This window comes from Mytilus trossulus, chromosome 8, assembly GCF_036588685.1.
Source record: "Mytilus trossulus isolate FHL-02 chromosome 8, PNRI_Mtr1.1.1.hap1, whole genome shotgun sequence".
Classification (NCBI taxonomy): Eukaryota; Metazoa; Mollusca; class Bivalvia; order Mytilida; family Mytilidae; genus Mytilus; species Mytilus trossulus.
Window position 1 is genome coordinate 42,044,457 of NC_086380.1, and position 19,928 is coordinate 42,064,384.

Consider the following 19,928-nt stretch of genomic DNA (forward strand, 5'->3'; position numbering starts at 1 on the left):
GGTCTTTGTTTCGTATACAGTGTAGAACCCAAACATTCACGAAAGCAAATTATCTTTTATTTTTCAGCCTATCTTGTTCAGTTCAGCAGACTATATCTCCAATTCTTCCAACCAGAAAACAGTTTCTTCAAATAGTGGTTTAGAGAAAGTAACATATGTTCGAAGATTAATTACGCCCCTCGGTAATTGATTCGTATTTCCACTATAAATTAGCATAACCTACAAGTTAACTAGTGTACGATATTAAATTATTGCACAAGGGTGAGACAAAGAATTAAACTTGCAAGACCTCTTAAAGTTTAAACTTTGGATTATTTCTATACCGTATCAATTACGGAATAATTGACATCAGCTAATCATGCACACACTATCTGGCAGTAATTTAAAGAAGTAAATAGTTTGTCAGCATGGCATGGGAAAATTTATAAGAATTATACATTATAAGATATATATCGATATCATTAAAGTTGTAATTCTTTTTAATCTGGCCTGCATATATGCATTGCCACGTTATTCAATAAACTGACTGTATTCGTCTGTGCTATAAGAAAGAATTTCGTTCACATCAGTAACATGGCGTCGGTGGTGTAACGGTTAGCATGGTTGCCTTCCAAGCAGTCGATCCGGGTTCGACTCCCGGCCGACGCACGTTATTTTTGCTAGGATTAGATGGAATCAAGTACTATAATGTTTATTACACTAGTTGCCGAACTTTCGAAAATGCAGTGTTTCTTTATTTACGAGAGAGGGGGAAAAAAATCATATCTTTTTGTCTTACTTAACTCCAATAGGTTAAGATGCAATTTGATATAAAACTTCAAATATAGGAAGCTTTATAAATTGATGGGTAATGAATTCGAAGGCGATATATATCTAAGAAAATTTAAACAAGTGTATTTATGGCGTCGGTGGTGTAACGGTTAGCATGGTTGCCTTCCAAGCAGTCGATCCGGGTTCGACTCCCTGCCGACGCACGAATTTTTTATATCGTATGAAATTTATTGTCTACGTCATTTGAAAAAAAAGATATATACTCTGACCATTTCGATTCATGTTCTCTCAGAGATTCCACAACTTTTTAACGGAGGCACCCCAGTGGTTTAAAATTTCGGACTATTCGGCATACAAGCATTTATTTCAGGTCTTTACCAATCCATGTTGATACAGCTGAACCATTTGAACCAGCAGTGCTGAACAACTTTTGACACTAATTGTATATAGAAATTTTGAAACAAGTAAAACAGAAATTAAACTGTAAGAACGTTGATGCCATTTCAAATTGGCCATTCTTAAAGACAGCAAAAATAGATGTTTCCGCTGAGGATTGAACTCAGGACCTTCCGCGTGTTAAGCGGATGTGATAACCACTACACCACGGAAACCTTGGGGATCTAAGAGTGAATTTTAGCTTAAAACCATGACGGAAATCAACGGAACAGCATTGCAGCTCAGGCATATCAACAGTTGACCCAATTGATGGATAACTAAACTTCGGCCGGCAGACAAAACGCTATTTTAACATATGTCGTCTTTTTATTTGTATTCGAAATGTCAAATCGATCCCACACGGAGTGTAAACTTTAAGTTTTTAGTTATTTCTTTCTCATAGAAACGGAACGTAATTTGCAATCGAAAGCTACAATTTGTCAATGAACATAAAATATTCTAGAGATTGGAATACTTGTTCACTGTCTTGATATGTGACATGAAATTATTTATAATCTATTTAATTGCAATTAGCAGTGTCAGGCTCGTTGGTCTAGTGGTATGATTCTCGCTTCGGGTGCGAGAGGTCCCGGGTTCGACTCCCGGACGAGCCCTAATTTTTGGCATTGCAAAAGGATCCGCTCATTAAATATCAAATCGCGAAACTGGACTACCAAAAATGTTAGGCCAAAATTTGGAGAATTATGGACGCACAAAAATATAGGCAGCCTATTCAAAGCGTAATATCGTTACCAATCTGGTCTTCCCGTCCTCATCATTGTCAGCCTGCTGAATGGGCTATAGACATTACTCGTGATACAACTTAAAAGGGAGTCTCACACTATGCCCAGTATATTCATCCAACTGGTATTATGTCCTACCATAGAGCGCTCACTAGTATTTTAAGGGTCTTGATCGTGTTGATCTTTTTGGCTTCGGTGGATTTCGTATTGAAAAATTGAAAAAAGACGTAACGTGCTTCGGCCGTCTCTATCCTGCTTTAATTATGACACGTTGTCGTTACTGGGGTGATTTCGTCTCATTCTTCGTCCAGGGATTCCTGACTGCGACTCGATGTTAACATTCCGGTCGCCGGTAAGTCAGATTTCTGTTTCCTCCCAGACAGACTACACCGATTGCACAATGGCCCGCACGGTTCTACAAAGGTTATTTTTCTCTTCTTTCTTTCGTTTTTTTATCCATCTGTTACTGGATATTTTTCCTATTCTTTTTGAATTGCTAAATTTCATCCTTTCAATTCCGCCATCCAAAAGTTGGATCTGCGTCACCTTTATCGTCATCTTATGAAGTGCATGTTTTCTTTAATCATGAATTTCATACATTTTCTTATAAGTTTATATTACGCCTCGGGCAATTATATTCTGTTCGTGTCGTCATCATGTAAACATATATTCACCGGTCTTTGTTTCGTATACAGTGTAGAACCCAAACATTCACGAAAGCAAATTATCTTTTATTTTTCAGCCTATCTTGTTCAGTTCAGCAGACTATATCTCCAATTCTTCCAACCAGAAAACAGTTTCTTCAAATAGTGGTTTAGAGAAAGTAACATATGTTCGAAGATTAATTACGCCCCTCGGTAATTGATTCGTATTTCCACTATAAATTAGCATAACCTACAAGTTAACTAGTGTACGATATTAAATTATTGCACAAGGGTGAGACAAAGAATTAAACTTGCAAGACCTCTTAAAGTTTAAACTTTGGATTATTTCTATACCGTATCAATTACGGAATAATTGACATCAGCTAATCATGCACACACTATCTGGCAGTAATTTAAAGAAGTAAATAGTTTGTCAGCATGGCATGGGAAAATTTATAAGAATTAGACATTATAAGATATATATCGATATCATTAAAGTTGTAATTCTTTTTAATCTGGCCTGCATATATGCATTGCCACGTTATTCAATAAACTGACTGTATTCGTCTGTGCTATAAGAAAGAATTTCGTTCACATCAGTAACATGGCGTCGGTGGTGTAACGGTTAGCATGGTTGCCTTCCAAGCAGTCGATCCGGGTTCGACTCCCGGCCGACGCACGTTATTTTTGCTAGGATTAGATGGAATCAAGTACTATAATGTTTATTACACTAGTTGCCGAACTTTCGAAAATGCAGTGTTTCTTTATTTACGAGAGAGGGGGAAAAAAATCATATCTTTTTGTCTTACTTAACTCCAATAGGTTAAGATGCAATTTGATATAAAACTTCAAATATAGGAAGCTTTATAAATTGATGGGTAATGAATTCGAAGGCGATATATATCTAAGAAAATTTAAACAAGTGTATTTATGGCGTCGGTGGTGTAACGGTTAGCATGGTTGCCTTCCAAGCAGTCGATCCGGGTTCGACTCCCGGCCGACGCACGAATTTTTTATATCGTATGAAATTTATTGTCTACGTCATTTGAAAAAAAAGATATATACTCTGACCATTTCGATTCATGTTCTCTCAGAGATTCCACAACTTTTTAACGGAGGCACCCCAGTGGTTTAAAATTTCGGACTATTCGGCATACAAGCATTTATTTCAGGTCTTTACCAATCCATGTTGATACAGCTGAACCATTTGAACCAGCAGTGCTGAACAACTTTTGACACTAATTGTATATAGAAATTTTGAAACAAGTAAAACAGAAATTAAACTGTAAGAACGTTGATGCCATTTCAAATTGGCCATTCTTAAAGACAGCAAAAATAGATGTTTCCGCTGAGGATTGAACTCAGGACCTTCCGCGTGTTAAGCGGATGTGATAACCACTACACCACGGAAACCTTGGGGATCTAAGAGTGAATTTTAGCTTAAAACCATGACGGAAATCAACGGAACAGCATTGCAGCTCAGGCATATCAACAGTTGACCCAATTGATGGATAACTAAACTTCGGCCGGCAGACAAAACGCTATTTTAACATATGTCGTCTTTTTATTTGTATTCGAAATGTCAAATCGATCCCACACGGAGTGTAAACTTTAAGTTTTTAGTTATTTCTTTCTCATAGAAACGGAACGTAATTTGCAATCGAAAGCTACAATTTGTCAATGAACATAAAATATTCTAGAGATTGGAATACTTGTTCACTGTCTTGATATGTGACATGAAATTATTTATAATCTATTTAATTGCAATTAGCAGTGTCAGGCTCGTTGGTCTAGTGGTATGATTCTCGCTTCGGGTGCGAGAGGTCCCGGGTTCGACTCCCGGACGAGCCCTAATTTTTGGCATTGCAAAAGGATCCGCTCATTAAATATCAAATCGCGAAACTGGACTACCAAAAATGTTAGGCCAAAATTTGGAGAATTATGGACGCACAAAAATATAGGCAGCCTATTCAAAGCGTAATATCGTTACCAATCTGGTCTTCCCGTCCTCATCATTGTCAGCCTGCTGAATGGGCTATAGACATTACTCGTGATACAACTTAAAAGGGAGTCTCACACTATGCCCAGTATATTCATCCAACTGGTATTATGTCCTACCATAGAGCGCTCACTAGTATTTTAAGGGTCTTGATCGTGTTGATCTTTTTGGCTTCGGTGGATTTCGTATTGAAAAATTGAAAAAAGACGTAACGTGCTTCGGCCGTCTCTATCCTGCTTTAATTATGACACGTTGTCGTTACTGGGGTGATTTCGTCTCATTCTTCGTCCAGGGATTCCTGACTGCGACTCGATGTTAACATTCCGGTCGCCGGTAAGTCAGATTTCTGTTTCCTCCCAGACAGACTACACCGATTGCACAATGGCCCGCACGGTTCTACAAAGGTTATTTTTCTCTTCTTTCTTTCGTTTTTTTATCCATCTGTTACTGGATATTTTTCCTATTCTTTTTGAATTGCTAAATTTCATCCTTTCAATTCCGCCATCCAAAAGTTGGATCTGCGTCACCTTTATCGTCATCTTATGAAGTGCATGTTTTCTTTAATCATGAATTTCATACATTTTCTTATAAGTTTATATTACACCTCGGGCAATTATATTCTGTTCGTGTCGTCATCATGTAAACATATATTCACCGGTCTTTGTTTCGTATACAGTGTAGAACCCAAACATTCACGAAAGCAAATTATCTTTTATTTTTCAGCCTATCTTGTTCAGTTCAGCAGACCATATCTCCAATTCTTCCAACCAGAAAACAGTTTCTTCAAATAGTGGTTTAGAGAAAGTAACATATGTTCGAAGATTAATTACGCCCCTCGGTAATTGATTCGTATTTCCACTATAAATTAGCATAACCTACAAGTTAACTAGTGTACGATATTAAATTATTGCACAAGGGTGAGACAAAGAATTAAACTTGCAAGACCTCTTAAAGTTTAAACTTTGGATTATTTCTATACCGTATCAATTACGGAATAATTGACATCAGCTAATCATGCACACACTATCTGGCAGTAATTTAAAGAAGTAAATAGTTTGTCAGCATGGCATGGGAAAATTTATAAGAATTAGACATTATAAGATATATATCGATATCATTAAAGTTGTAATTCTTTTTAATCTGGCCTGCATATATGCATTGCCACGTTATTCAATAAACTGACTGTATTCGTCTGTGCTATAAGAAAGAATTTCGTTCACATCAGTAACATGGCGTCGGTGGTGTAACGGTTAGCATGGTTGCCTTCCAAGCAGTCGATCCGGGTTCGACTCCCGGCCGACGCACGTTATTTTTGCTAGGATTAGATGGAATCAAGTACTATAATGTTTATTACACTAGTTGCCGAACTTTCGAAAATGCAGTGTTTCTTTATTTACGAGAGAGGGGGAAAAAAATCATATCTTTTTGTCTTACTTAACTCCAATAGGTTAAGATGCAATTTGATATAAAACTTCAAATATAGGAAGCTTTATAAATTGATGGGTAATGAATTCGAAGGCGATATATATCTAAGAAAATTTAAACAAGTGTATTTATGGCGTCGGTGGTGTAACGGTTAGCATGGTTGCCTTCCAAGCAGTCGATCCGGGTTCGACTCCCGGCCGACGCACGAATTTTTTATATCGTATGAAATTTATTGTCTACGTCATTTGAAAAAAAAGATATATACTCTGACCATTTCGATTCATGTTCTCTCAGAGATTCCACAACTTTTTAACGGAGGCACCCCAGTGGTTTAAAATTTCGGACTATTCGGCATACAAGCATTTATTTCAGGTCTTTACCAATCCATGTTGATACAGCTGAACCATTTGAACCAGCAGTGCTGAACAACTTTTGACACTAATTGTATATAGAAATTTTGAAACAAGTAAAACAGAAATTAAACTGTAAGAACGTTGATGCCATTTCAAATTGGCCATTCTTAAAGACAGCAAAAATAGATGTTTCCGCTGAGGATTGAACTCAGGACCTTCCGCGTGTTAAGCGGATGTGATAACCACTACACCACGGAAACCTTGGGGATCTAAGAGTGAATTTTAGCTTAAAACCATGACGGAAATCAACGGAACAGCATTGCAGCTCAGGCATATCAACAGTTGACCCAATTGATGGATAACTAAACTTCGGCCGGCAGACAAAACGCTATTTTAACATATGTCGTCTTTTTATTTGTATTCGAAATGTCAAATCGATCCCACACGGAGTGTAAACTTTAAGTTTTTAGTTATTTCTTTCTCATAGAAACGGAACGTAATTTGCAATCGAAAGCTACAATTTGTCAATGAACATAAAATATTCTAGAGATTGGAATACTTGTTCACTGTCTTGATATGTGACATGAAATTATTTATAATCTATTTAATTGCAATTAGCAGTGTCAGGCTCGTTGGTCTAGTGGTATGATTCTCGCTTCGGGTGCGAGAGGTCCCGGGTTCGACTCCCGGACGAGCCCTAATTTTTGGCATTGCAAAAGGATCCGCTCATTAAATATCAAATCGCGAAACTGGACTACCAAAAATGTTAGGCCAAAATTTGGAGAATTATGGACGCACAAAAATATAGGCAGCCTATTCAAAGCGTAATATCGTTACCAATCTGGTCTTCCCGTCCTCATCATTGTCAGCCTGCTGAATGGGCTATAGACATTACTCGTGATACAACTTAAAAGGGAGTCTCACACTATGCCCAGTATATTCATCCAACTGGTATTATGTCCTACCATAGAGCGCTCACTAGTATTTTAAGGGTCTTGATCGTGTTGATCTTTTTGGCTTCGGTGGATTTCGTATTGAAAAATTGAAAAAAGACGTAACGTGCTTCGGCCGTCTCTATCCTGCTTTAATTATGACACGTTGTCGTTACTGGGGTGATTTCGTCTCATTCTTCGTCCAGGGATTCCTGACTGCGACTCGATGTTAACATTCCGGTCGCCGGTAAGTCAGATTTCTGTTTCCTCCCAGACAGACTACACCGATTGCACAATGGCCCGCACGGTTCTACAAAGGTTATTTTTCTCTTCTTTCTTTCGTTTTTTTATCCATCTGTTACTGGATATTTTTCCTATTCTTTTTGAATTGCTAAATTTCATCCTTTCAATTCCGCCATCCAAAAGTTGGATCTGCGTCACCTTTATCGTCATCTTATGAAGTGCATGTTTTCTTTAATCATGAATTTCATACATTTTCTTATAAGTTTATATTACGCCTCGGGCAATTATATTCTGTTCGTGTCGTCATCATGTAAACATATATTCACCGGTCTTTGTTTCGTATACAGTGTAGAACCCAAACATTCACGAAAGCAAATTATCTTTTATTTTTCAGCCTATCTTGTTCAGTTCAGCAGACCATATCTCCAATTCTTCCAACCAGAAAACAGTTTCTTCAAATAGTGGTTTAGAGAAAGTAACATATGTTCGAAGATTAATTACGCCCCTCGGTAATTGATTCGTATTTCCACTATAAATTAGCATAACCTACAAGTTAACTAGTGTACGATATTAAATTATTGCACAAGGGTGAGACAAAGAATTAAACTTGCAAGACCTCTTAAAGTTTAAACTTTGGATTATTTCTATACCGTATCAATTACGGAATAATTGACATCAGCTAATCATGCACACACTATCTGGCAGTAATTTAAAGAAGTAAATAGTTTGTCAGCATGGCATGGGAAAATTTATAAGAATTAGACATTATAAGATATATATCGATATCATTAAAGTTGTAATTCTTTTTAATCTGGCCTGCATATATGCATTGCCACGTTATTCAATAAACTGACTGTATTCGTCTGTGCTATAAGAAAGAATTTCGTTCACATCAGTAACATGGCGTCGGTGGTGTAACGGTTAGCATGGTTGCCTTCCAAGCAGTCGGTCCGGGTTCGACTCCCGGCCGACGCACGTTATTTTTGCTAGGATTAGATGGAATCAAGTACTATAATGTTTATTACACTAGTTGCCGAACTTTCGAAAATGCAGTGTTTCTTTATTTACGAGAGAGGGGGAAAAAAATCATATCTTTTTGTCTTACTTAACTCCAATAGGTTAAGATGCAATTTGATATAAAACTTCAAATATAGGAAGCTTTATAAATTGATGGGTAATGAATTCGAAGGCGATATATATCTAAGAAAATTTAAACAAGTGTATTTATGGCGTCGGTGGTGTAACGGTTAGCATGGTTGCCTTCCAAGCAGTCGATCCGGGTTCGACTCCCGGCCGACGCACGAATTTTTTATATCGTATGAAATTTATTGTCTACGTCATTTGAAAAAAAAGATATATACTCTGACCATTTCGATTCATGTTCTCTCAGAGATTCCACAACTTTTTAACGGAGGCACCCCAGTGGTTTAAAATTTCGGACTATTCGGCATACAAGCATTTATTTCAGGTCTTTACCAATCCATGTTGATACAGCTGAACCATTTGAACCAGCAGTGCTGAACAACTTTTGACACTAATTGTATATAGAAATTTTGAAACAAGTAAAACAGAAATTAAACTGTAAGAACGTTGATGCCATTTCAAATTGGCCATTCTTAAAGACAGCAAAAATAGATGTTTCCGCTGAGGATTGAACTCAGGACCTTCCGCGTGTTAAGCGGATGTGATAACCACTACACCACGGAAACCTTGGGGATCTAAGAGTGAATTTTAGCTTAAAACCATGACGGAAATCAACGGAACAGCATTGCAGCTCAGGCATATCAACAGTTGACCCAATTGATGGATAACTAAACTTCGGCCGGCAGACAAAACGCTATTTTAACATATGTCGTCTTTTTATTTGTATTCGAAATGTCAAATCGATCCCACACGGAGTGTAAACTTTAAGTTTTTAGTTATTTCTTTCTCATAGAAACGGAACGTAATTTGCAATCGAAAGCTACAATTTGTCAATGAACATAAAATATTCTAGAGATTGGAATACTTGTTCACTGTCTTGATATGTGACATGAAATTATTTATAATCTATTTAATTGCAATTAGCAGTGTCAGGCTCGTTGGTCTAGTGGTATGATTCTCGCTTCGGGTGCGAGAGGTCCCGGGTTCGACTCCCGGACGAGCCCTAATTTTTGGCATTGCAAAAGGATCCGCTCATTAAATATCAAATCGCGAAACTGGACTACCAAAAATGTTAGGCCAAAATTTGGAGAATTATGGACGCACAAAAATATAGGCAGCCTATTCAAAGCGTAATATCGTTACCAATCTGGTCTTCCCGTCCTCATCATTGTCAGCCTGCTGAATGGGCTATAGACATTACTCGTGATACAACTTAAAAGGGAGTCTCACACTATGCCCAGTATATTCATCCAACTGGTATTATGTCCTACCATAGAGCGCTCACTAGTATTTTAAGGGTCTTGATCGTGTTGATCTTTTTGGCTTCGGTGGATTTCGTATTGAAAAATTGAAAAAAGACGTAACGTGCTTCGGCCGTCTCTATCCTGCTTTAATTATGACACGTTGTCGTTACTGGGGTGATTTCGTCTCATTCTTCGTCCAGGGATTCCTGACTGCGACTCGATGTTAACATTCCGGTCGCCGGTAAGTCAGATTTCTGTTTCCTCCCAGACAGACTACACCGATTGCACAATGGCCCGCACGGTTCTACAAAGGTTATTTTTCTCTTGTTTCTTTCGTTTTTTTATCCATCTGTTACTGGATATTTTTCCTATTCTTTTTGAATTGCTAAATTTCATCCTTTCAATTCCGCCATCCAAAAGTTGGATCTGCGTCACCTTTATCGTCATCTTATGAAGTGCATGTTTTCTTTAATCATGAATTTCATACATTTTCTTATAAGTTTATATTACGCCTCGGGCAATTATATTCTGTTCGTGTCGTCATCATGTAAACATATATTCACCGGTCTTTGTTTCGTATACAGTGTAGAACCCAAACATTCACGAAAGCAAATTATCTTTTATTTTTCAGCCTATCTTGTTCAGTTCAGCAGACCATATCTCCAATTCTTCCAACCAGAAAACAGTTTCTTCAAATAGTGGTTTAGAGAAAGTAACATATGTTCGAAGATTAATTACGCCCCTCGGTAATTGATTCGTATTTCCACTATAAATTAGCATAACCTACAAGTTAACTAGTGTACGATATTAAATTATTGCACAAGGGTGAGACAAAGAATTAAACTTGCAAGACCTCTTAAAGTTTAAACTTTGGATTATTTCTATACCGTATCAATTACGGAATAATTGACATCAGCTAATCATGCACACACTATCTGGCAGTAATTTAAAGAAGTAAATAGTTTGTCAGCATGGCATGGGAAAATTTATAAGAATTAGACATTATAAGATATATATCGATATCATTAAAGTTGTAATTCTTTTTAATCTGGCCTGCATATATGCATTGCCACGTTATTCAATAAACTGACTGTATTCGTCTGTGCTATAAGAAAGAATTTCGTTCACATCAGTAACATGGCGTCGGTGGTGTAACGGTTAGCATGGTTGCCTTCCAAGCAGTCGATCCGGGTTCGACTCCCGGCCGACGCACGTTATTTTTGCTAGGATTAGATGGAATCAAGTACTATAATGTTTATTACACTAGTTGCCGAACTTTCGAAAATGCAGTGTTTCTTTATTTACGAGAGAGGGGGAAAAAAATCATATCTTTTTGTCTTACTTAACTCCAATAGGTTAAGATGCAATTTGATATAAAACTTCAAATATAGGAAGCTTTATAAATTGATGGGTAATGAATTCGAAGGCGATATATATCTAAGAAAATTTAAACAAGTGTATTTATGGCGTCGGTGGTGTAACGGTTAGCATGGTTGCCTTCCAAGCAGTCGATCCGGGTTCGACTCCCGGCCGACGCACGAATTTTTTATATCGTATGAAATTTATTGTCTACGTCATTTGAAAAAAAAGATATATACTCTGACCATTTCGATTCATGTTCTCTCAGAGATTCCACAACTTTTTAACGGAGGCACCCCAGTGGTTTAAAATTTCGGACTATTCGGCATACAAGCATTTATTTCAGGTCTTTACCAATCCATGTTGATACAGCTGAACCATTTGAACCAGCAGTGCTGAACAACTTTTGACACTAATTGTATATAGAAATTTTGAAACAAGTAAAACAGAAATTAAACTGTAAGAACGTTGATGCCATTTCAAATTGGCCATTCTTAAAGACAGCAAAAATAGATGTTTCCGCTGAGGATTGAACTCAGGACCTTCCGCGTGTTAAGCGGATGTGATAACCACTACACCACGGAAACCTTGGGGATCTAAGAGTGAATTTTAGCTTAAAACCATGACGGAAATCAACGGAACAGCATTGCAGCTCAGGCATATCAACAGTTGACCCAATTGATGGATAACTAAACTTCGGCCGGCAGACAAAACGCTATTTTAACATATGTCGTCTTTTTATTTGTATTCGAAATGTCAAATCGATCCCACACGGAGTGTAAACTTTAAGTTTTTAGTTATTTCTTTCTCATAGAAACGGAACGTAATTTGCAATCGAAAGCTACAATTTGTCAATGAACATAAAATATTCTAGAGATTGGAATACTTGTTCACTGTCTTGATATGTGACATGAAATTATTTATAATCTATTTAATTGCAATTAGCAGTGTCAGGCTCGTTGGTCTAGTGGTATGATTCTCGCTTCGGGTGCGAGAGGTCCCGGGTTCGACTCCCGGACGAGCCCTAATTTTTGGCATTGCAAAAGGATCCGCTCATTAAATATCAAATCGCGAAACTGGACTACCAAAAATGTTAGGCCAAAATTTGGAGAATTATGGACGCACAAAAATATAGGCAGCCTATTCAAAGCGTAATATCGTTACCAATCTGGTCTTCCCGTCCTCATCATTGTCAGCCTGCTGAATGGGCTATAGACATTACTCGTGATACAACTTAAAAGGGAGTCTCACACTATGCCCAGTATATTCATCCAACTGGTATTATGTCCTACCATAGAGCGCAGACTAGTATTTTAAGGGTCTTGATCGTGTTGATCTTTTTGGCTTCGGTGGATTTCGTATTGAAAAATTGAAAAAAGACGTAACGTGCTTCGGCCGTCTCTATCCTGCTTTAATTATGACACGTTGTCGTTACTGGGGTGATTTCGTCTCATTCTTCGTCCAGGGATTCCTGACTGCGACTCGATGTTAACATTCCGGTCGCCGGTAAGTCAGATTTCTGTTTCCTCCCAGACAGACTACACCGATTGCACAATGGCCCGCACGGTTCTACAAAGGTTATTTTTCTCTTCTTTCTTTCGTTTTTTTATCCATCTGTTACTGGATATTTTTCCTATTCTTTTTGAATTGCTAAATTTCATCCTTTCAATTCCGCCATCCAAAAGTTGGATCTGCGTCACCTTTATCGTCATCTTATGAAGTGCATGTTTTCTTTAATCATGAATTTCATACATTTTCTTATAAGTTTATATTACGCCTCGGGCAATTATATTCTGTTCGTGTCGTCATCATGTAAACATATATTCACCGGTCTTTGTTTCGTATACAGTGTAGAACCCAAACATTCACGAAAGCAAATTATCTTTTATTTTTCAGCCTATCTTGTTCAGTTCAGCAGACCATATCTCCAATTCTTCCAACCAGAAAACAGTTTCTTCAAATAGTGGTTTAGAGAAAGTAACATATGTTCGAAGATTAATTACGCCCCTCGGTAATTGATTCGTATTTCCACTATAAATTAGCATAACCTACAAGTTAACTAGTGTACGATATTAAATTATTGCACAAGGGTGAGACAAAGAATTAAACTTGCAAGACCTCTTAAAGTTTAAACTTTGGATTATTTCTATACCGTATCAATTACGGAATAATTGACATCAGCTAATCATGCACACACTATCTGGCAGTAATTTAAAGAAGTAAATAGTTTGTCAGCATGGCATGGGAAAATTTATAAGAATTAGACATTATAAGATATATATCGATATCATTAAAGTTGTAATTCTTTTTAATCTGGCCTGCATATATGCATTGCCACGTTATTCAATAAACTGACTGTATTCGTCTGTGCTATAAGAAAGAATTTCGTTCACATCAGTAACATGGCGTCGGTGGTGTAACGGTTAGCATGGTTGCCTTCCAAGCAGTCGATCCGGGTTCGACTCCCGGCCGACGCACGTTATTTTTGCTAGGATTAGATGGAATCAAGTACTATAATGTTTATTACACTAGTTGCCGAACTTTCGAAAATGCAGTGTTTCTTTATTTACGAGAGAGGGGGAAAAAAATCATATCTTTTTGTCTTACTTAACTCCAATAGGTTAAGATGCAATTTGATATAAAACTTCAAATATAGGAAGCTTTATAAATTGATGGGTAATGAATTCGAAGGCGATATATATCTAAGAAAATTTAAACAAGTGTATTTATGGCGTCGGTGGTGTAACGGTTAGCATGGTTGCCTTCCAAGCAGTCGATCCGGGTTCGACTCCCGGCCGACGCACGAATTTTTTATATCGTATGAAATTTATTGTCTACGTCATTTGAAAAAAAAGATATATACTCTGACCATTTCGATTCATGTTCTCTCAGAGATTCCACAACTTTTTAACGGAGGCACCCCAGTGGTTTAAAATTTCGGACTATTCGGCATACAAGCATTTATTTCAGGTCTTTACCAATCCATGTTGATACAGCTGAACCATTTGAACCAGCAGTGCTGAACAACTTTTGACACTAATTGTATATAGAAATTTTGAAACAAGTAAAACAGAAATTAAACTGTAAGAACGTTGATGCCATTTCAAATTGGCCATTCTTAAAGACAGCAAAAATAGATGTTTCCGCTGAGGATTGAACTCAGGACCTTCCGCGTGTTAAGCGGATGTGATAACCACTACACCACGGAAACCTTGGGGATCTAAGAGTGAATTTTAGCTTAAAACCATGACGGAAATCAACGGAACAGCATTGCAGCTCAGGCATATCAACAGTTGACCCAATTGATGGATAACTAAACTTCGGCCGGCAGACAAAACGCTATTTTAACATATGTCGTCTTTTTATTTGTATTCGAAATGTCAAATCGATCCCACACGGAGTGTAAACTTTAAGTTTTTAGTTATTTCTTTCTCATAGAAACGGAACGTAATTTGCAATCGAAAGCTACAATTTGTCAATGAACATAAAATATTCTAGAGATTGGAATACTTGTTCACTGTCTTGATATGTGACATGAAATTATTTATAATCTATTTAATTGCAATTAGCAGTGTCAGGCTCGTTGGTCTAGTGGTATGATTCTCGCTTCGGGTGCGAGAGGTCCCGGGTTCGACTCCCGGACGAGCCCTAATTTTTGGCATTGCAAAAGGATCCGCTCATTAAATATCAAATCGCGAAACTGGACTACCAAAAATGTTAGGCCAAAATTTGGAGAATTATGGACGCACAAAAATATAGGCAGCCTATTCAAAGCGTAATATCGTTACCAATCTGGTCTTCCCGTCCTCATCATTGTCAGCCTGCTGAATGGGCTATAGACATTACTCGTGATACAACTTAAAAGGGAGTCTCACACTATGCCCAGTATATTCATCCAACTGGTATTATGTCCTACCATAGAGCGCTCACTAGTATTTTAAGGGTCTTGATCGTGTTGATCTTTTTGGCTTCGGTGGATTTCGTATTGAAAAATTGAAAAAAGACGTAACGTGCTTCGGCCGTCTCTATCCTGCTTTAATTATGACACGTTGTCGTTACTGGGGTGATTTCGTCTCATTCTTCGTCCAGGGATTCCTGACTGCGACTCGATGTTAACATTCCGGTCGCCGGTAAGTCAGATTTCTGTTTCCTCCCAGACAGACTACACCGATTGCACAATGGCCCGCACGGTTCTACAAAGGTTATTTTTCTCTTCTTTCTTTCGTTTTTTTATCCATCTGTTACTGGATATTTTTCCTATTCTTTTTGAATTGCTAAATTTCATCCTTTCAATTCCGCCATCCAAAAGTTGGATCTGCGTCACCTTTATCGTCATCTTATGAAGTGCATGTTTTCTTTAATCATGAATTTCATACATTTTCTTATAAGTTTATATTACGCCTCGGGCAATTATATTCTGTTCGTGTCGTCATCATGTAAACATATATTCACCGGTCTTTGTTTCGTATACAGTGTAGAACCCAAACATTCACGAAAGCAAATTATCTTTTATTTTTCAGCCTATCTTGTTCAGTTCAGCAGACCATATCTCCAATTCTTCCAACCAGAAAACAGTTTCTTCAAATAGTGGTTTAGAGAAAGTAACATATGTTCGAAGATTAATTACGCCCCTCGGTAATTGATTCGTATTTCCACTATAAATTAGCATAACCTACAAGTTAACTAGTGTACGATATTAAATTATTGCACAAGGGTGAGACAAAGAATTAAACTTGCAAGACCTCTTAAAGTTTAAACTTTGGATTATTTCTATACCGTATCAATTACGGAATAATTGACATCAGCTAATCATGCACACACTATCTGGCAGTAATTTAAAGAAGTAAATATTTTGTCAGCATGGCATGGGAAAATTTATAAGAATTAGACATTATAAGATATATATCGATATCATTAAAGTTGTAATTCTTTTTAATCTGGCCTGCATATATGCATTGCCACGTTATTCAATAAACTGACTGTATTCGTCTGTGCTATAAGAAAGAATTTCGTTCACATCAGTAACATGGCGTCGGTGGTGTAACGGTTAGCATGGTTGCCTTCCAAGCAGTCGATCCGGGTTCGACTCCCGGCCGACGCACGTTATTTTTGCTAGGATTAGATGGAATCAAGTACTATAATGTTTATTACACTAGTTGCCGAACTTTCGAAAATGCAGTGTTTCTTTATTTACGAGAGAGGGGGAAAAAAATCATATCTTTTTGTCTTACTTAACTCCAATAGGTTAAGATGCAATTTGATATAAAACTTCAAATATAGGAAGCTTTATAAATTGATGGGTAATGAATTCGAAGGCGATATATATCTAAGAAAATTTAAACAAGTGTATTTATGGCGTCGGTGGTGTAACGGTTAGCATGGTTGCCTTCCAAGCAGTCGATCCGGGTTCGACTCCCGGCCGACGCACGAATTTTTTATATCGTATGAAATTTATTGTCTACGTCATTTGAAAAAAAAGATATATACTCTGACCATTTCGATTCATGTTCTCTCAGAGATTCCACAACTTTTTAACGGAGGCACCCCAGTGGTTTAAAATTTCGGACTATTCGGCATACAAGCATTTATTTCAGGTCTTTACCAATCCATGTTGATACAGCTGAACCATTTGAACCAGCAGTGCTGAACAACTTTTGACACTAATTGTATATAGAAATTTTGAAACAAGTAAAACAGAAATTAAACTGTAAGAACGTTGATGCCATTTCAAATTGGCCATTCTTAAAGACAGCAAAAATAGATGTTTCCGCTGAGGATTGAACTCAGGACCTTCCGCGTGTTAAGCGGATGTGATAACCACTACACCACGGAAACCTTGGGGATCTAAGAGTGAATTTTAGCTTAAAACCATGACGGAAATCAACGGAACAGCATTGCAGCTCAGGCATATCAACAGTTGACCCAATTGATGGATAACTAAACTTCGGCCGGCAGACAAAACGCTATTTTAACATATGTCGTCTTTTTATTTGTATTCGAAATGTCAAATCGATCCCACACGGAGTGTAAACTTTAAGTTTTTAGTTATTTCTTTCTCATAGAAACGGAACGTAATTTGCAATCGAAAGCTACAATTTGTCAATGAACATAAAATATTCTAGAGATTGGAATACTTGTTCACTGTCTTGATATGTGACATGAAATTATTTATAATCTATTTAATTGCAATTAGCAGTGTCAGGCTCGTTGGTCTAGTGGTATGATTCTCGCTTCGGGTGCGAGAGGTCCCGGGTTCGACTCCCGGACGAGCCCTAATTTTTGGCATTGCAAAAGGATCCGCTCATTAAATATCAAATCGCGAAACTGGACTACCAAAAATGTTAGGCCAAAATTTGGAGAATTATGGACGCACAAAAATATAGGCAGCCTATTCAAAGCGTAATATCGTTACCAATCTGGTCTTCCCGTCCTCATCATTGTCAGCCTGCTGAATGGGCTATAGACATTACTCGTGATACAACTTAAAAGGGAGTCTCACACTATGCCCAGTATATTCATCCAACTGGTATTATGTCCTACCATAGAGCGCTCACTAGTATTTTAAGGGTCTTGATCGTGTTGATCTTTTTGGCTTCGGTGGATTTCGTATTGAAAAATTGAAAAAAGACGTAACGTGCTTCGGCCGTCTCTATCCTGCTTTAATTATGACACGTTGTCGTTACTGGGGTGATTTCGTCTCATTCTTCGTCCAGGGATTCCTGACTGCGACTCGATGTTAACATTCCGGTCGCCGGTAAGTCAGATTTCTGTTTCCTCCCAGACAGACTACACCGATTGCACAATGGCCCGCACGGTTCTACAAAGGTTATTTTTCTCTTCTTTCTTTCGTTTTTTTATCCATCTGTTACTGGATATTTTTCCTATTCTTTTTGAATTGCTAAATTTCATCCTTTCAATTCCGCCATCCAAAAGTTGGATCTGCGTCACCTTTATCGTCATCTTATGAAGTGCATGTTTTCTTTAATCATGAATTTCATACATTTTCTTATAAGTTTATATTACGCCTCGGGCAATTATATTCTGTTCGTGTCGTCATCATGTAAACATATATTCACCGGTCTTTGTTTCGTATACAGTGTAGAACCCAAACATTCACGAAAGCAAATTATCTTTTATTTTTCAGCCTATCTTGTTCAGTTCAGCAGACCATATCTCCAATTCTTCCAACCAGAAAACAGTTTCTTCAAATAGTGGTTTAGAGAAAGTAACATATGTTCGAAGATTAATTACGCCCCTCGGTAATTGATTCGTATTTCCACTATAAATTAGCATAACCTACAAGTTAACTAGTGTACGATATTAAATTATTGCACAAGGGTGAGACAAAGAATTAAACTTGCAATACCTCTTAAAGTTTAAACTTTGGATTATTTCTATACCGTATCAATTACGGAATAATTGACATCAGCTAATCATGCACACACTATCTGGCAGTAATTTAAAGAAGTAAATAGTTTGTCAGCATGGCATGGGAAAATTTATAAGAATTAGACATTATAAGATATATATCGATATCATTAAAGTTGTAATTCTTTTTAATCTGGCCTGCATATATGCATTGCCACGTTATTCAATAAACTGACTGTATTCGTCTGTGCTATAAGAAAGAATTTCGTTCACATCAGTAACATGGCGTCGGTGGTGTAACGGTTAGCATGGTTGCCTTCCAAGCAATCGATCCGGGTTCGACTCCCGGCCGACGCACGTTATTTTTGCTAGGATTAGATGGAATCAAGTACTATAATGTTTATTACACTAGTTGCCGAACTTTCGAAAATGCAGTGTTTCTTTATTTACGAGAGAGGGGGAAAAAAATCATATCTTTTTGTCTTACTTAACTCCAATAGGTTAAGATGCAATTTGATATAAAACTTCAAATATAGGAAGCTTTATAAATTGATGGGTAATGAATTCGAAGGCGATATATATCTAAGAAAATTTAAACAAGTGTATTTATGGCGTCGGTGGTGTAACGGTTAGCATGGTTGCCTTCCAAGCAGTCGATCCGGGTTCGACTCCCGGCCGACGCACGAATTTTTTATATCGTATGAAATTTATTGTCTACGTCATTTGAAAAAAAAGATATATACTCTGACCATTTCGATTCATGTTCTCTCAGAGATTCCACAACTTTTTAACGGAGGCACCCCAGTGGTTTAAAATTTCGGACTATTCGGCATACAAGCATTTATTTCAGGTCTTTACCAATCCATGTTGATACAGCTGAACCATTTGAACCAGCAGTGCTGAACAACTTTTGACACTAATTGTATATAGAAATTTTGAAACAAGTAAAACAGAAATTAAACTGTAAGAACGTTGATGCCATTTCAAATTGGCCATTCTTAAAGACAGCAAAAATAGATGTTTCCGCTGAGGATTGAACTCAGGACCTTCCGCGTGTTAAGCGGATGTGATAACCACTACACCACGGAAACCTTGGGGATCTAAGAGTGAATTTTAGCTTAAAACCATGACGGAAATCAACGGAACAGCATTGCAGCTCAGGCATATCAACAGTTGACCCAATTGATGGATAACTAAACTTCGGCCGGCAGACAAAACGCTATTTTAACATATGTCGTCTTTTTATTTGTATTCGAAATGTCAAATCGA

At 37.5% G+C, this 19,928-nt stretch overlaps 31 non-coding genes across 31 annotated transcripts; 23 read left to right on the forward strand and 8 right to left on the reverse strand.

The window, feature by feature from the left end:
- The first annotated feature begins 576 nt into the window (after positions 1–576).
- Trnag-ucc (transfer RNA glycine (anticodon UCC)) lies at positions 577–648 on the forward strand. The gene has a single exon. It is a non-coding gene; the product is annotated as a tRNA-Gly (tRNA).
- Positions 649–902: 254 nt separating this feature from the next.
- Positions 903–974, forward strand: Trnag-ucc (transfer RNA glycine (anticodon UCC)). Its single transcript has one exon. It is a non-coding gene; the product is annotated as a tRNA-Gly (tRNA).
- A 335-nt stretch (positions 975–1,309) lies between these two features.
- Positions 1,310–1,382, reverse strand: Trnav-aac (transfer RNA valine (anticodon AAC)). The gene has a single exon. It is a non-coding gene; the product is annotated as a tRNA-Val (tRNA).
- Positions 1,383–1,748: 366 nt separating this feature from the next.
- On the forward strand, positions 1,749–1,820 carry Trnap-cgg (transfer RNA proline (anticodon CGG)). The gene has a single exon. It is a non-coding gene; the product is annotated as a tRNA-Pro (tRNA).
- A 1,380-nt stretch (positions 1,821–3,200) lies between these two features.
- Positions 3,201–3,272, forward strand: Trnag-ucc (transfer RNA glycine (anticodon UCC)). The gene has a single exon. It is a non-coding gene; the product is annotated as a tRNA-Gly (tRNA).
- A 254-nt stretch (positions 3,273–3,526) lies between these two features.
- Trnag-ucc (transfer RNA glycine (anticodon UCC)) lies at positions 3,527–3,598 on the forward strand. Its single transcript has one exon. It is a non-coding gene; the product is annotated as a tRNA-Gly (tRNA).
- Positions 3,599–3,933: 335 nt separating this feature from the next.
- On the reverse strand, positions 3,934–4,006 carry Trnav-aac (transfer RNA valine (anticodon AAC)). The gene has a single exon. It is a non-coding gene; the product is annotated as a tRNA-Val (tRNA).
- A 366-nt stretch (positions 4,007–4,372) lies between these two features.
- Trnap-cgg (transfer RNA proline (anticodon CGG)) lies at positions 4,373–4,444 on the forward strand. Its single transcript has one exon. It is a non-coding gene; the product is annotated as a tRNA-Pro (tRNA).
- A 1,380-nt stretch (positions 4,445–5,824) lies between these two features.
- Positions 5,825–5,896, forward strand: Trnag-ucc (transfer RNA glycine (anticodon UCC)). Its single transcript has one exon. It is a non-coding gene; the product is annotated as a tRNA-Gly (tRNA).
- A 254-nt stretch (positions 5,897–6,150) lies between these two features.
- Positions 6,151–6,222, forward strand: Trnag-ucc (transfer RNA glycine (anticodon UCC)). The gene has a single exon. It is a non-coding gene; the product is annotated as a tRNA-Gly (tRNA).
- Positions 6,223–6,557: 335 nt separating this feature from the next.
- Trnav-aac (transfer RNA valine (anticodon AAC)) lies at positions 6,558–6,630 on the reverse strand. Its single transcript has one exon. It is a non-coding gene; the product is annotated as a tRNA-Val (tRNA).
- Positions 6,631–6,996: 366 nt separating this feature from the next.
- Positions 6,997–7,068, forward strand: Trnap-cgg (transfer RNA proline (anticodon CGG)). Its single transcript has one exon. It is a non-coding gene; the product is annotated as a tRNA-Pro (tRNA).
- A 1,380-nt stretch (positions 7,069–8,448) lies between these two features.
- On the forward strand, positions 8,449–8,520 carry Trnag-ucc (transfer RNA glycine (anticodon UCC)). The gene has a single exon. It is a non-coding gene; the product is annotated as a tRNA-Gly (tRNA).
- Positions 8,521–8,774: 254 nt separating this feature from the next.
- Positions 8,775–8,846, forward strand: Trnag-ucc (transfer RNA glycine (anticodon UCC)). Its single transcript has one exon. It is a non-coding gene; the product is annotated as a tRNA-Gly (tRNA).
- A 335-nt stretch (positions 8,847–9,181) lies between these two features.
- On the reverse strand, positions 9,182–9,254 carry Trnav-aac (transfer RNA valine (anticodon AAC)). The gene has a single exon. It is a non-coding gene; the product is annotated as a tRNA-Val (tRNA).
- A 366-nt stretch (positions 9,255–9,620) lies between these two features.
- On the forward strand, positions 9,621–9,692 carry Trnap-cgg (transfer RNA proline (anticodon CGG)). Its single transcript has one exon. It is a non-coding gene; the product is annotated as a tRNA-Pro (tRNA).
- Positions 9,693–11,072: 1,380 nt separating this feature from the next.
- Trnag-ucc (transfer RNA glycine (anticodon UCC)) lies at positions 11,073–11,144 on the forward strand. Its single transcript has one exon. It is a non-coding gene; the product is annotated as a tRNA-Gly (tRNA).
- A 254-nt stretch (positions 11,145–11,398) lies between these two features.
- Trnag-ucc (transfer RNA glycine (anticodon UCC)) lies at positions 11,399–11,470 on the forward strand. Its single transcript has one exon. It is a non-coding gene; the product is annotated as a tRNA-Gly (tRNA).
- Positions 11,471–11,805: 335 nt separating this feature from the next.
- On the reverse strand, positions 11,806–11,878 carry Trnav-aac (transfer RNA valine (anticodon AAC)). Its single transcript has one exon. It is a non-coding gene; the product is annotated as a tRNA-Val (tRNA).
- Positions 11,879–12,244: 366 nt separating this feature from the next.
- On the forward strand, positions 12,245–12,316 carry Trnap-cgg (transfer RNA proline (anticodon CGG)). Its single transcript has one exon. It is a non-coding gene; the product is annotated as a tRNA-Pro (tRNA).
- Positions 12,317–13,696: 1,380 nt separating this feature from the next.
- Positions 13,697–13,768, forward strand: Trnag-ucc (transfer RNA glycine (anticodon UCC)). The gene has a single exon. It is a non-coding gene; the product is annotated as a tRNA-Gly (tRNA).
- A 254-nt stretch (positions 13,769–14,022) lies between these two features.
- On the forward strand, positions 14,023–14,094 carry Trnag-ucc (transfer RNA glycine (anticodon UCC)). The gene has a single exon. It is a non-coding gene; the product is annotated as a tRNA-Gly (tRNA).
- Positions 14,095–14,429: 335 nt separating this feature from the next.
- Positions 14,430–14,502, reverse strand: Trnav-aac (transfer RNA valine (anticodon AAC)). Its single transcript has one exon. It is a non-coding gene; the product is annotated as a tRNA-Val (tRNA).
- A 366-nt stretch (positions 14,503–14,868) lies between these two features.
- Trnap-cgg (transfer RNA proline (anticodon CGG)) lies at positions 14,869–14,940 on the forward strand. Its single transcript has one exon. It is a non-coding gene; the product is annotated as a tRNA-Pro (tRNA).
- Positions 14,941–16,320: 1,380 nt separating this feature from the next.
- Trnag-ucc (transfer RNA glycine (anticodon UCC)) lies at positions 16,321–16,392 on the forward strand. The gene has a single exon. It is a non-coding gene; the product is annotated as a tRNA-Gly (tRNA).
- A 254-nt stretch (positions 16,393–16,646) lies between these two features.
- Trnag-ucc (transfer RNA glycine (anticodon UCC)) lies at positions 16,647–16,718 on the forward strand. The gene has a single exon. It is a non-coding gene; the product is annotated as a tRNA-Gly (tRNA).
- A 335-nt stretch (positions 16,719–17,053) lies between these two features.
- Positions 17,054–17,126, reverse strand: Trnav-aac (transfer RNA valine (anticodon AAC)). Its single transcript has one exon. It is a non-coding gene; the product is annotated as a tRNA-Val (tRNA).
- A 366-nt stretch (positions 17,127–17,492) lies between these two features.
- Trnap-cgg (transfer RNA proline (anticodon CGG)) lies at positions 17,493–17,564 on the forward strand. Its single transcript has one exon. It is a non-coding gene; the product is annotated as a tRNA-Pro (tRNA).
- Positions 17,565–18,944: 1,380 nt separating this feature from the next.
- Trnag-ucc (transfer RNA glycine (anticodon UCC)) lies at positions 18,945–19,016 on the forward strand. Its single transcript has one exon. It is a non-coding gene; the product is annotated as a tRNA-Gly (tRNA).
- A 254-nt stretch (positions 19,017–19,270) lies between these two features.
- On the forward strand, positions 19,271–19,342 carry Trnag-ucc (transfer RNA glycine (anticodon UCC)). The gene has a single exon. It is a non-coding gene; the product is annotated as a tRNA-Gly (tRNA).
- A 335-nt stretch (positions 19,343–19,677) lies between these two features.
- Trnav-aac (transfer RNA valine (anticodon AAC)) lies at positions 19,678–19,750 on the reverse strand. Its single transcript has one exon. It is a non-coding gene; the product is annotated as a tRNA-Val (tRNA).
- Positions 19,751–19,928: the final 178 nt, after the last annotated feature.